At 39.5% G+C, this 14522-nt stretch overlaps 1 protein-coding gene across 2 annotated transcripts in view; it reads left to right on the top strand.

Moving 5' to 3' along the window:
• LOC126278603 (uncharacterized) overlaps positions 1-14522 on the top strand; it is a 398515-nt gene that overhangs the window by 201448 nt on the left and 182545 nt on the right. The window lies entirely within an intron of this gene.

Genomic DNA, 14522 nt, shown 5'->3' with positions numbered 1-14522 from the left:
ATGCTTGTGGAGCTACCTTCGCGTTGTTTTGGTGCTCATAAGATCGTTCAAATGTTCAAATGTATGTGAAATCTTATGGGACTTAACTGCTAAGATCATCAGTCCCTAAGCTTACACACTACTTAACCTAAATTATCCTAAGAACAAACACACACACCAATGCCCGAGGGAGGACTCGAACCTCAGCCGGGGCCAGCCACACAGACCATGACTGCAGCGCCCGAGACCGCTCGGCTAATCTCGCGCGGCGCTGACAAGATTCGCGAGTGCGACATTCAGCACAGCACTGCATTTTACAGCTGCCATCGTCTTATTTTTCGTAGCTACCCTCTTCGATCATTGTCTGCCAAGATCACTCAACACACATATTCGTCTGTGTTGTGACTTAGCGGATAATATTTCCGCTTTCTCCGTAAGCTGTAAAAATCTTCGATTACGTGCCTTTTGAAACACCTGTCATTTCGGCTACCTTGATTACTGAAGCACACACCATACGAGCACCAGGAATATGCCCACGTTCACATTCACTGAGCTCCCGCGTAATGCATTCGCAACTACACAGAGCACTGATCCGACCACAACTGATATTTGCAACTTGTTGAGGACATTTTACAGGTGCCGTTCGCTGTCAAATGCAACGGTGTCACCTGCAGGCTTCGCTAACATCTGCGTTTATGCTCAAACGTACATATCTCGCCGTGTTTCCACATTTTGTCCAACCCTTGTATATCCAGAGCGAGTAAACACATTGAGGGGCAGTTCTTGATAAGTTATTGAGCAGAAAGTGGTGAATTTATTTAGATACACACGTAAGTTTTAACGTTCATGGATACCGAATTATGAAGTCGCTGTCTTCGATGCTTTTTTAAAAATAAATCTGTGTACTTTTGTCTGTGGAACTGGAAAGAGTGTTTGGGGTGGACCAGAACATCATAACATGTGTGAAAGTTGATCTTATAATAATAAGAGAGAAAATTTTTTTATCTTCTCAGCCTGTCCCCTTTACGAATACCAGCCATCATCAGCCTGTCTGAAGTCCATGTAATCTTCTTATAGTCTTTTTCTGTATTTCACTCACATACAGCCCGCATCTCGTGGTCGTGCGGTAGTGTTCTCGCTTCCCACGCCCGGGTTCGATTCCCGGCGGGGTCAGGGATTTTCTCTGCCTCGTGGTGGCTGGGTGTTGTGTGATGTCCTTAGGTTAGTTAGGTTTAAGTCGTTCTAAGTTCTAGGGGACTGATGACCATAGATGTTAAGTCCAATAGTGCTCAGAGCCATTTGAACCAACTCACATACAAGAAGAGCCACGATTAATCTATGGGTACAGTAGTACCCATATCATCTGAAACACGTCAAAATTTAAAAAGAACAGCCGCCTGATCGTTAGGTGGGATGGTGTACATGGAAGTCCTTAAGAAAGATGCAGAATAAAATGTAAACACATTTTTAAAAAAAATTATTACAGCCACTGTTAGTAATATACTGATTTAAAATTTTGTATGTGTGAATAAAAACAGATGTGCTTTTACGGAAAAATATAATAAAAGACGCAAGACTAATATTTTGCCAGAAATTTGAATTTCTAATTTTCATTATCTTTTTTATAAAAAGCCATAACTCAAATCCTAATGAAGGAGTGAATTTGAAAATGTAATTGTAGTGTCCTAAGAAAGTTATAAGACCACTGAACTACAATCACTATTTTATGGTAAAAACAGTATCATTAACATAATTTGAATTTAGCACATCCAAAATTAAGCTCCTTTTCTACATAAAATCCTATAGAAGTCATAATGTAATCATAAGATGTCGTATTTTTTGTTTCGAACTGCTCCTGAAAAATTCATAGCATTAGCGCATATACTTTTGAGAAAAATCTTCTAATAATGCAAAAAATGTAATACCGAGAAAACGGGGTCGAAGACTTTCTTCTCATATTTCTAGATGTAATAAGCTTACCTCAATTTTACAATCCTCGATACTGATATTCCTCATCCTTTAGGTTCTCTTGTCTCCCCTTCGAATTTTCCTGACCTGTATTTGTAGGTAAGACAGTGATCTGTCAGCTTCCTTGTCCCTGATCTCATCGATTGTGCAAAATGCTTTTGCTGTAAACACACCTGGATCTATACCAACTCCCTCCGGCACTTCAATTTTGCCATTATTTCCGTCGTTAAAATATAAAACAGCAAAAAAAAAGAGGTTCAAATGGCTCTGAGCACTATGGGACTTAACATCTGAGGTAATCAGTCGTCTAGAACTTTACTTTAACCTAACTAACCTAAGGACATCACACATATCCATGCCCGAGGCAGGGTTCGAACCTGCGACCGTAGCGGTCGCGCAGTTCCAGACTGTAGCGCCTAGAACCGCTCGGCCACAAAATATAAAACTGCAACATATGCCTATTTTGACTACGTCAAGTCCACAGAATGTCCGGTTTGAGCATCTAATCCAAATTACATTACTGTGGCTTTCAATGGCATTTTGTGTCTTTTCACTAAGATACTTCTCAGTAAATCAAGGTTTGCAAGAAACGTGAATGTGGGCTTAACTGCATTCATAACAGGTTCCAGTAATGAGTGTCGATGTGAAAACGTCTAATTTCTTGTTGTGCATTTTCAACTTCTCGGGGCGTAATGAATAGTCCATTAAATTTCTTCTCTTGTACTTACACCAATCGTCTTTCGGATACACATTATGCATTGGTGTTTGGTCAGTGGATAGTCTGTGGAAAAAAATTGCCCACACAGCACGCCTCATTGGCTCTAAGTTGTTTGTGTTTTTCGTGTTAGCTCCCGTGAAATAACCGAAGAAAATCAATTTCTTTCAGAGTAAGTCTTTCTTTTCCTCCAAGTGATTTTCCATCCTCAAGCACTTCACCGTTCTTCTCCTTCAGAAAGCGGCAAAGTGTGCCACCAAAACGGTTTTGGATCTGGCCAAACTTTTCTATTGTAGTACTGTATAGTTTTTTATCTGTTACAGCTTTGTACGAAGAGGAGTCTCCATCACCAAGGTATTTAGTATATCTGTCATCTCATTGTTTCTCAGATCTGGAGAAACTCCTTGTAGCTGCAGAGGGCTCCATGCCCCCGCCTGAGAACTACTATGTTTAGAGCATGCTACTGCATGCTTTTCTTACCACAGTTTCTTGTTGTTGTCACCGTTAGACATTTTTCTTGTTACAAATTACTGGCAGTACTTAGACATAATTTCTACATCTAAACTTTACCTGAGTCAATAGTAATTACACATGCAGTACCATATAGAGATGTGATCCCTTTTCATCCAGGTTCCATCTACAGAAACATAGGTCATTAACATTTGTAGGAGATTCATTGTCATGAGTATCTACCACAGCACCCACTTCATTTTGATTTATTTTCACCAATTCTTCCACTGCTTTCTTCACTGAAACTTTGGCGGTATCACGTACAGAATCAGAAATTTCTATAATTGTTTTTCACACCTTATAGAAGGTGGAGGCATGTTCAGGAACCCACACAAAATTTACCTCCTTCCCCACCATCTCAGAGCCCATACAAACCTAAAACTGCATACATAGTTACCAATACTATTATTCTTTTAGTAGGGAAATGAAAATTCGTAGCCACATGTATTAGAATATAATTTAAAATCACTGACTTTCCCCACTCTTCTTCCTTCGAGAACAGTCATGCATTCCGTACGTTTACAGGTAACACAGGAACATGAACGCTTTGTAACCAGTGAATCCAGTGACATCCATATCAACATCACTCACGCTTCTGTACAATACGCCTGTCCCAATGTTCGATGCTACAGTCCAGATGTTATGTTCATTTCGAGAAGCTTCCTCCTCTTCTTGGTAAATCGCTTTCCATGAAACCTACGTTTCCAAACACAGTTTTTACACCAGCCATTATGCATATACCTTCACTTCTACGTAAAGATTTCTTAATTCAATCTTCCACGTAAATATATGTTATATTGTGAAAACGTAAATTAACCACATGCGTGAAACTTGTCAGCCAGAGATACAGATGTCAGCCAGAGACATCGAAAGAAAATAGCCTTTACACTCATAAAAATTCCTCTGAAGCAAGCAGTTTTCCAAATGTCGGAAAAGATGGGAGTGGCTCCCAGTACAGAGTTAAACAGTTTAATATTTTAAAGGCATTTATAATGCTGCTATCACGATGAAATTGATACACAGCATAGGTTAAACTATGTAGATTAAGAAAATAGTATGTTTGAAAAATCGATGTTTTGGATCCAAATCCAAATTTAAGTGGACTGTGTAGAGGCTTTTGCAAGAATGAAGGACAACCACAAGAAATGGTGCATCCTGTAAAATGGAAACTTATTGTGTGAGTGTGGGGAGGAACAAACTTCTACTCATCTCACGAAGTGCTACCTTTCTCCAGATTCAAGCACAGAACTGAAACTAGCGTTGTGTTAGACCAACGCCATCAACGTAGCCAAATACTGGTTACAACTTGTATAAATATTGTATATAGCGAAAATATTTGAGTATGGCCATTTATTTTCCAGGAAGTACTTTATATTCTTCTGTTGTGAGTTGATTAATTTGTCCGCGTATGTCCCGTACTTTTTACATTCAGTATGTTTTGCTTCGTATTTCTGGCATGAATAACAGTAAAAAAATGCTACAAACCCAGTGCTCTGTCGTCACGAGAAACACATCCCCACAGACGCCTTCCCTTCTGTGCCAAATGTAAGAAAACGCCTAAGTTAGGTGCGGTTCTCGTGCTTCCGTGTTCAGTCGAAGCGCATGAGACAGTGCTCTGCTGTTATAGTGAGCGGAAAACTTGCTCGTGAAGTTATTAAGCCTTAAACACTGTAAGTCACCATCGAAAAAAGAGGTTGGTTTTCTACTATGGCGAAGATCGCCAAGGTGCTATAGCAGCGACGCTGTTGTTATGTGTAAAGGTCTCCTGATAGTCCCAAGCTCTCACAAGGCCTCTTTATAAACATAACAAAAAATTTCAAGAAACTAGATGTGTGGCCAATACAATGCACTAACGAAAAAGAAAGCAACTATTGAGAGAAATGCAGTTAACATTTTAGCAGTGGTACCACAAAACAACATGTTAGAACGAGGCAGCTTGACTGCGCGAGTTCAATCAGTCAATGGCATGTTCCGCAAACACTACATTCCAACACAATTCATACTTTCCCAATGTTGCTGCAACTTATAGCGTCATGCTAACGACTTTCAGAATGAAAAACCTACCTCCAAGTGCTGCCTAAGAAAACAGTAAGTGATACAGTGTTTCTGCGCAAGACGTTTTTTACAAATGAAGCATCATTTACAAATCATGGGCCATCAACATTCGTAACATGCTTTGCTGGTCAGTTGAATATCCATGATGGAAAAGAGAAGTGGATGAATGAGATCTTAGTCAATCAGTGTGTGGTGTGTCTTCCCTTTTTGTTGATGGGGCTCTAAAGTGCCACAAGTATTTGTAGTGTGTAACATATATGTTATACTTATTTGAAGACTTTCACTGGACATCAAACTGTCCGTGCAGTACTACACGACAGATGTCCTGCCCATTCCACACAGAAAATTACAGGCATTTTTAAGATCGGTTAAAGAGAATTCCGGGAGCCCAGAACAAAGCAGTAATTTTCTTTGCGCAGATCATTTGGCTTTAGCAGTTCAGACTAAGTCCTCTGAGAAACTGGAAGTTCTCCTCGCAGGTGCTTTGAATAATAAGAGTATTTATTACAAAAAGAATCAACTTCGCCCAGACCCAAATATAACTTAGCTTTGTGCTTTTCACCTTAAACAAAGCCAGGCGCAGGCTTCACCACGAGTTGTATCAAGGCATAGAGTGCAACTGTATGCTTCACTGTATCGAAAATATTTGTGTTGTACTTGGTCGCACCTTGACTTAAAAAGCAGAATTGCCACGTCACAAAGCTAGAAGGAAGATAACAGGCATTACATGGGGCTCACAGCTACGAATTTTCAGTTCCACACCATCATCAGCCGACTGTTCTGTGGCAGAATGCGAATGCCTCATTTCTCAAACGTCTGGCCATCCCAAAGAAGTCAACTAGAAGGCACTAAATGAAGCGTTCGCGTTTATTATAGGACGTCTGAGGCCTACATCACTACTAACCAAGAGCATCATCTGGCGCATATTGTTCCCCTAGACCAGGGGTCTCCAAACTTTTTGGTCCGCCGGCCACATTGACTCCTCCACGAAGTCATAAGGGCCAAGGTCTACCTAGTGGGATTAAAGAACCCTATCACTCCATGATCACCGTAATGTAAGGGTAAAGGAAAGATGACATCGCAAAAATCTAAGGTTGTGGAAATAGCTAGCACTGAAACGAACTACGATTTTTATTTATTTTCATAATTTTGATTGGTGGACGTACCTGACCGAATTTCTGGCATATTTTATTCTGGCGAATTCCACCGACAAAAAGGTATGTCACTGCACATTCTTCACGAAAGCGTCCTACAAAGTTAACGAAATCTCAAAATCATTGTTGGCAACACTATTACTGCAAGACGTAACAGAAGTCGTGTATGTCAACGCATTGTTATTTCGAACGGAGCAACAATAAGTGTAGTTACGTAGTCTGAAGCAAGTAGCAGAGCCAGAGCACATATTTGATAGTTCTGTTGCGCGATTGTGTCTGTTGCGAGTGTCCCACGAGTTTTTTATTGTTTTATGCGCTATACTAGTAGGTGAGACGACGAAGTGTGGGACAATTCAAAGTTTGAATTCGAAGAGACAAGGAAAATCTGAAAATTGAAATATGTATAGCACGACTTGAGTATTTTTTCACTGTTCTTTTTAGTGGAACTACAGTGTAATTGTATTTAATTTAGTAATTAAAAAACCTTAAAAATAAATTTATTGCAGTTTGTTTAGACAGACTACTCTCTAGTTTTATTAGTATTAAATAGCACAATTTTATTTTCGGGTTACAATATTTTGTGAAGTTCTGTACAAATACGAGTAATTCCTCGCCAGTCGGCGCAGCTATCGCCTGGACGGGATTCTATCGATAGTAGGTCGGTGATCATAATGTTCTGGCTGATCAGTCGATGTGTCACTTGTTAAGTAATCTAGCTGGCACATCCGTAAGAGCTGTAGTACTGTAATTAGTAGAAAAAGACGGAGGGAAGGCCCTCCATAACGGGAAGATTAAGGCACAAAAGGAAAAGGCGGAGAGGCATGAAGTTAGCCTACCTTTGAATCTGTTGACACGAATCTGTGTCAACCTTTAAAGCGTGAAAATCTCACGTTTTCAGCAAAACTAAAGTGATTATAAAAGTGGATTAAAATGCCTCGGATGTAAATGGCTATTAGTAGCAGCAAGATGGCCTCTATAGGTTTTCTCTCGATGTATGATGATGATGATAAAAAGAATAGTATAGAGCCCATTACATCAAGAGCTATGATTGCGCCATACTGCGGTACGTAATCATTACAGAAGATCGCCTCCGCTTACACCATCAGGCAAAGTAATGGTTTAGTTTTGTACTTCCATGTGTTTGCTGAAGTTTCTGCAATATAGTTGTTAAAGTGCTGCATTCCATTGTATACCTTGCTTGTTCGTGAGTAACTAACCTTGTTAGGCTCCTATTCCGATCCCATGAGTAGTCTGAGCATTGAAACAAAGTGGAAGTGTTGAAATAACTGATTAAAAAGTTTTAAAAGACTGTGTTAAAATAACTGGAGCCATTTTTTGTAAGTGCACTATGTGATAGTTAAAGATCACTAGTTCACTTAATAGTAGAACAGTTACTCAAAACTCTATAAAAAGAAAAGTGATATTATTTGTCACGATATAAAAATACGGAGTAGAAACATTGATTAGAAGGTAGGTTGATGGCTGTAACAGATTATGAGCCTACAACAGTTTTACCAGTGCAACCGATTTGCAATCGTTTATTTATGTTGATACATACATGCTGTTAGTATTTATTCTTGAAGTTACAAGACAGAACAGTTTATGGGTCCCCCCATGCTGTAGTCAGTGTATTAGGAAAGTTTCTTGAAAATTTATGTATTTGTCCTTGAGGTTTATGTGCTTAAAATCTTGAACTGAAGTACCAATTCTAGCTAATAAGAGTGACAAGCATTTAACTCTGAAATGCAAAAGATTAGCAATATGCAACGACCATGATTTGTTTTCTTCATGGGTGAAAGAAGTGCTCTGTAATTGATTCAAAACTACTCATTTTCTTATCTAAAGAATCAGGGGCCCTCCATTACGATAGAATAGTGCTTACCCTAGTTACGAGGCATACTGCAAATAACATCATTCCTTACTGAAATAATTAGTGTACTTTAGTGTGACATAGTTTGTTGCAGTAATAGTGTCAGTCTGTCCTTGTTACAAGCGCCTGCTATTGTGTCCGTATCTGATTACAAGCGTTTTTCTTATTGAGGTGTTGCATAATGAAGCAGCTGATTTACGCCAGGAAACAATTACTATACATTTTGTTGAAACTGCTTTTGTCCAGTCTGGGCTGGCGCACGAGACTGCTCAGCGTTTGGCTCGAGTTCGATCCTTACTATCCTCCCATGCCCATTTTTTTATTGCTTTCTAGTTCGGTTTTAGGAATCTAAACGAAGAACACGTCACACTTAAATCAGTCGGAAAAGGGGAAAGCTATCGATTTTGTTTCTTAAGAGTTATTTCTCAGCACAGACTCCCCTGCAACACCCTTACCACCCTAACAAGCTTTTCAGATTGCTTCTACATCTACATCTACAAGGATACTCTGAAAATCACATTTAACTGCCTGGCAGTGTGTTCATCAACCACCTCCACAACAATTCGCTATTATTCCAATCTCGTAGGGCGCGCGCAAAAACAAACACCTATGTCTTTCCGTGCGAGTTCTGATTTCTCTCACGCTATTACAATGATCATGTCTCCCTATGTAGGTCGGTGTCAACAAAATACTTTCGCATTCAGAGCAGAAAGTTGGTGATTGAAATTTCGTGAGAAGATTCTGCCGCAACGAAAAGCGCCTTTGTTTTAATGATGCCCACTCCAAATCCTGTGTCATTTCAGTGACACTCTCTCCCCTATGTCGCATAATACAAAACGTGCTGCCCTTCTTTAGTCTTTCTCGATGTACTTCGTCAGTCCTATCTGGCAAAGATCCCACACCACGCAGCAGCATTCTAAAAGAGGACAGACAAGCGTAGTGTAGGCAGTGCCTTTAATAGATCCTTTACATTTTCTAAGTGTCCTGCCAATAAAACGTAGTTGTTTGTAATTTTAATTCCTAAGTATTTAGTTGAATTTACGGCCTTTAGATTTGACTGATTTACCGTGTAATCGAAGTTTAACGGATTCCTTTAACCTCTCATGTGGGTGACCTCACTCTTTTCGTTATTTAGGGTCACTTGCCAATTTTTGCCCCACGTTTTCTGAAACGTTTTGCAATTTGTGTTGATCTTCTGATGACTTTACTAGTCGATAAACGACAGAAACACCTGCAAATATCCTAAGACGGCTGCTGAGATTGTCTCGTAAATCGTTTGTGTAGGTAAGGAACAGCAAAGGCCCTATAACATTACAGAAATCACTTCTGTTTTACTCGATGATCTTGTGTCAGTTACTACGAACTGTAACCACTCTGATAGGAAATCACGAATCCAGCCACATAACTGAGACGATATTCCATAAGCGCGCAGTTTGGTTACAAGCCGCTTGAGGAACGGTGTCAAAAGCCTCCTGTAAATCCAGAAATACGGGATCAATTTTAAATCCCTTGTCAATAGCACTCAGCACTTCGTATGAGTAAAGAGCTAGTTGTGTTTCACAAGAACGCTGTTTTCTAAATCCGTGTTGACTGCGTGTCAATAGACCGTTCTCTTCAAGGTACTGCATAATATTCGAATACAATGTATGTTCCAAAAATCTTTCTGGGCATAGACTTTAACGATATGTTCGAGTAATTTAGTGGATTACTCCTACTACCTTTCTTGAGCATTGGTGTGATCCGTGCAACTTTCCAATCTTTGGATACGGATCTTTCGTCGAGCGTACGGTTGTATATGATTGTTAATTATGGAGCTATTGTATCAGCATACTCTGAGAGGAACCTAGCTGGTATACGCTATGGATCGGAAGACATGCTCTTGTTAAGTGATTTAAGTTGCTTCACAACTCCGAAATAGCTATTTCTACGTTACTCGTGTTTGCAGCTGTTCTTGATTCTAATTCTGAAATATTTACTTCGTCTTCTTTGGTGAAGGAATTTCGGAACGCTGTGCTTAGTTACTCGGCTTTGGCATCAGTTTCGTCGATTGTATTTCGGTTGCTATCGGGCTCTGTATATTTTGCATCGTCCACAGCCGGGCAAGTAAGCGCTTTTTACATAAGCGCAGGGTTTCTGGTTCGAATCTCGGTGTCACGATTTTCTTTGTTTCTTTCCCATTTAATTCTAACAGCAAATTTATTGTGATTGCGCAGACTGTCAATATCTAGTGAATCATTTATTATTTTCACAAATTTTACACTGAAAAATCGGATTTTTCTCCATAATTTTAAAAAGTTTCCCATTGTAATCATATTCCCGCTGGTAACGTTACGACACACAACAAGTAGTACGAGTTGTTTCTCCACCAGCATTTCAGAACCGTATGTTCTCACATTTATATGTATTATCGCGTTGTTACTGCAGAATAATTCGAAGCGATGAGATTCTTTTGGAGAAAGAGCTGTTCACTATACGCGTTTTTGTAAGTTATTCTGAAACAAAGAAATTTGGCTTCACAATCACTCCCACTTTCTCTTGCTATTGGAGTACAAAGCACATCACTAGATTTACACGTAAAAATCAGACATCATGGCTACTAAAAGACATCGCAAGAATTTCTCTTCTGCGCGAAAGTAAAATCACTGCACAAGATTTTGGTAAGAAAATACAAGAAACTTTACTCACCTGAAATGAAATACGCGAGTTCCAAAACTGACTTAAGAACGAATGTCATGATTTTTGTAACAGACGTCTAACTTTACGAGGTCAGTCACGCCTTTGTTTCATCATATGTACTAAATAATTACAGTATAATGGCTCCTTTGCGTAACAGGACCTGTATAAAATTCTAATTATTTGCCTCCCATTCGAATCACGCGAACATTTTGACCTCGAAATATAAAAGTACCAACATTGTGTGAATATAATATAGTTGTTGAGATGAACGTGTACTAACGCTAACAATTTTCCATTTCATGAAAAACTTTCCAATTTATCATCGGAATACATTCATGTGATGAGTAATTACACAATATAACAAGACTTTCACGAACATACTCGTCTTTGGAAGACTTGAGTAAAAATTCAGTTATTAAAAAAATGGTTCAAATGGCTCTTGAGCACTATGGGACTTAACTGCTGAGGTCATCAGTCCCCTAGAACTTAGAACTATTTAAACCTAACTAACCCAAGGACATCACACACATCCACGCCCGAGGAAGGATTCGAACCTGCGACCGTAGCGGTCGAGCGGTTCCAGACTGTAGCGCCTAGAACCACTCGGCCACTCCGGCCGGCTTTCAGTTATTAATATCAAGTGAATCATAGTAGGCACATTTGCATCCAATATGTACACCTCTCTTGGAAGTATGTTCTTAGTACTTCTAGGTGAATAGTTTTTATTTCTATCATACAGATAGTTTCATTTATTTGAATAGCGTATTGTATGTAGTGACGGATGGCTTAGCCATTTGTATTGTTGTTACATTCTAGGTATAGATAGAAACCATTCTGACAGAAAACTATTCATATCCACAGTAATAACTAGTATCTCTAAGTAAATACAGAAATTACTGATAGAATTTTACCATGGAAGGGAACAACATTAGCGAAAAACTGGACGAAATAATGCAGTCCGACGAAATGAACGTGCCGGCAATTGTTAACTAGTCGCCAGTGGAGATTGCGGCAATACAAAAAAAAAACACTGGGAGTAGGACAAATGGTAACCAGATTTTAAAGTCAGTACAGGTAACAAACAATGGTTTGTCGAAAATAGAAGACACAATCATAACTTATGAGTGGCCGTCTGGATCGACGTCCACAGGCGCGTTCTCACTCGATAGCTTTTAGCGCAATGATTCACGTGAATCACATACAGGGTGACAGTTATTGAACCGTATGAAATAATATCGTCATCACTTCTGAAAAGTTTGCGTTAGAAAATTCAAACTGCACCGTTGGCCATGGGGCATGATGGGATTTAGTATGTTCATGCATGGTTTGGTTTAGCGGCGAAGCCCACTTTTATTTGGATGGGTTCGACAATAAGCAAAATTGGCACATTTGGGGGACTGAGAACCCGCATTTCGCGATCGAGAAGTCTCTTCACCCTCAAAGATATACTGTGTGTTGCGCAATGGCCAGTCACGGAATAATCGGTGCAATATTCCTTGACTGCACAAAGTGGCTATGATTTTGACAAGATGTGGTTCGTGCAAGACGGATCTCGACCCCATCGAAGTAGGAGAGTGTTTGATGTCCTAGAAGAGCACTTTGGGGACAGCATTTTGGCTCTGGGGTACCCAGAGGCCACTGGCATTGGCCTTGATTGGCTGCCATATTTTGCGGATCTGAATACATGCGACCCCTTTTTGTGGGGCTTCATTAAAGACAATGTGTAAAGCAATGACGCAGAAACCACTTCTGAGCTGAAAACAGCCATTCACGAGTTCATCGACAGCATCGATGTTCCGGCACTTCAGCGGGCCATTCAAAATTTCGCTATTCGCCTGCGCCACATCATCGCCAATGGTGGCAGACATATCGAACATATCATAACCTAAATCCGAATATCTGTAGTGACGTTTACATGTTGAATAAAATGTGCGCACGCTGTAGCTTGTAACTAATTTGCGTTTTTTTCGTATTTTTCAATAATTGTCATCCTGTAAGTTTCTTAGTTAACAAATAATGGAACAGGAAACGCCGAGAGAAAAGGATCAATTGCAAAGAGGAGGAAATCCTGCCTTACCGACATATGGAGGTGACGGTTTTGCCCTGCAGTATCTTGAAAATGTATGAGCTGTTTGAACAAATATCGTCAAAGCACTGGAAGAAATGTCAAGTAACTTTAAACCGGTATTTTGGAGTTTGGAGCAAAAGTTAGAACTGAAGTCTAATGAAACATTTTCCGAACTTGTAAATGAACGGAAGAAAAACACTCAGCAGTTGGCTGAGCCACACTAAAGCAAAATAGTTTACGGGTAGAGTATGACAGCTTACCAAGAACGGTAGCTATGATGCTAGCCAGCATGTCAGAAAAATGTTCAAATGTGTGTGAAATCTTATGGGGCTTAGCTGCTAAGGTCATCAGTCCCTAAGCTTACACACTAATTAACCTAAATAATTATCCTAAGGACAAACACACACACCCATGCTCGAGGGAGGACTCGAACCTCCGCCGGGACCAGTCGCCCAGGTCAGCATGTCAGATTTACCGGATCAATAACAACAAAAATCTGTGGATATGTGATTTCTTAAATTAGAACACAAATGCATCAGTAATGATGCACAAAAGTTAAACGGTGGTACTGATAGGTTATTTGAAATCGATACTACACTTACAGAAAGGTGATAGAGCAATATCGCACTCACATAGAAGAAGTGGAAAGGATATTAACCATAAAGGAAGATAAGATTTTTAACAAACTCCACACCAATTTGAAGAATGCTATTCAACAAATACGTAATGAAGTAGGCGTAGGAAGTTTGGGTTCAAGTGGACCGTTCGTTGTTAATAACAAAAAGACAAATTGTAAAACAATAAATAAGCATAACAATAGTTTTTCACCTAGTCATTTATGAGGCGAGATGTATGCAAACAAGACACACAGACAAAACACTAGTATATCACATACACATGGTAATTAATTTTGCCTGTCGACTATCCTGTCTGACGAAAGCCTTTTAAGTCATAGACGGTTCCAGGTATTTCATATGGAAGAAAAGAAGGTACATCCCGTAGTATTCATTACATATTTCCGAGATATTCTACCATGTAGGTGGAATGAACAGCAAAAGATTCGTTATGTAGCAGGATACACACAAGGCTGCAGACATAGCTGAGTATTTTGAAACAGACATAGCTGAGTATTTTGAAACGTGTGATCCATCTAAACACTCTTTTATTGGTAGGTTTGTGTCACCTGGAGTATAAGAACGACTCAGACGGGAAGTTTTTGACACAAAACCATTTAATAATAGACAAGGTGGACTAATAAAATATTTCAAAATTGTCGAAATAAGACTTGTTATTAGGGTAAACCTGTATCATATGTAGATACTATAGATACTCTTAAATTTTAAAAGGTAGGCTACTTGCACACATTGAAAAGTTGGCCACTGTATCAGAAAATGATTTAGAGTGTTTTCTATCCATAGTTGATGACACTGACCACATTTATGAGGAGAGCCAATTGCAAACAAGAAACACAGTTTCTCCACATTGTTTTCTTAACAGTACTATAGCAGGTCAGAGCAATAATACAAA

The sequence above is a fragment of the Schistocerca gregaria genome, chromosome 6 (genome assembly GCF_023897955.1).
Source record: "Schistocerca gregaria isolate iqSchGreg1 chromosome 6, iqSchGreg1.2, whole genome shotgun sequence".
Lineage (NCBI taxonomy): Eukaryota > Metazoa > Arthropoda > Insecta > Orthoptera > Acrididae > Schistocerca > Schistocerca gregaria.
The sequence above is the reverse complement of the archived record's forward strand: the minus strand, read 5'-3'. Positions and strand labels throughout refer to the sequence as shown.